Raw genomic sequence first — 1,012 nt, forward strand, 5'->3', positions numbered from 1 at the left:
AAAGTAATTTGTAGGTGTAGTCAGTTCTCTCAGATGGTCTGAATTTTACTGTTATTCAACACATGATAACATTCACAGCTACAGAAACGTAGAATATATTAGTTCACAGTTGAGAGTTCTGAATCATCTCAACAGGGCAGGCTAGCTTCCCCACGGAAAAGAGAAGTGCCTATGTTTGGCCATTGCTTTTGACGAGTTCTTTCTACAAGGCGGCACAAAATTAATTTAATAACAAAATATAGCTCACTGTTTTTCCACAATATGTTATATTCTGTCTTTGCCCAAAAGAATTATCGTTTTACCTCCTTAACCCAGTACTAATTTGTGTGCTACCTGAATCTTCATTAATTCGATTGGGTGGTTAGATCATTTCAGCACAGGCTTTTGGCAAACGATGTAATTCTTTTAAATTTTTAAGTTGATATTTGTAGACTGTAAATGTAGATGGTGTTGATACATCGTCTGATGTTCAATGCTCGTCTTCCGGTACGCATTTCGTCTCGATATACGTTGTCGTGCCATTTAGTTGTGTATTATTCGATCCCAGTGACGGAAGACAATTGCCGGTAGCTGGTCAGCAATTGGAGGAGACGTGGCGGGGGCAAGGCTAATCAACGCGATGTACATCAACTACATCAGCTTTCTTTTAGAACCCGAAGCGCGTCTCAGTGCTTGATAAAACTGGATTATATGATACTTTTTCTAGTGCTCCGCGGAAGCAGATATAAAAACTGGCAGCCCCCTTGATGTATTACATTTTCATCTATTCGCTAGAACAATTATACTGTCTCCTCGTGATGAACATCATCTGGAAGAAACCGTACCTACTCTTCTTGTCACACTTTTGTTCTGAGTCCATCTCGTCGACATTCGTTTGCTGTCATACTGTCATTGCAATACAAGTAATACAACATTTTACTATATCCACGAAGCTTTCCGGCCTCAGAGATACAGTAAATTGTGTAGAAGTCTGCGATCTGACTGATTTGGTTCTTTCTTTGTTCTGAAAGGA

Source organism: Schistocerca serialis, chromosome 1 (genome assembly GCF_023864345.2).
Source record: "Schistocerca serialis cubense isolate TAMUIC-IGC-003099 chromosome 1, iqSchSeri2.2, whole genome shotgun sequence".
Lineage (NCBI taxonomy): Eukaryota > Metazoa > Arthropoda > Insecta > Orthoptera > Acrididae > Schistocerca > Schistocerca serialis.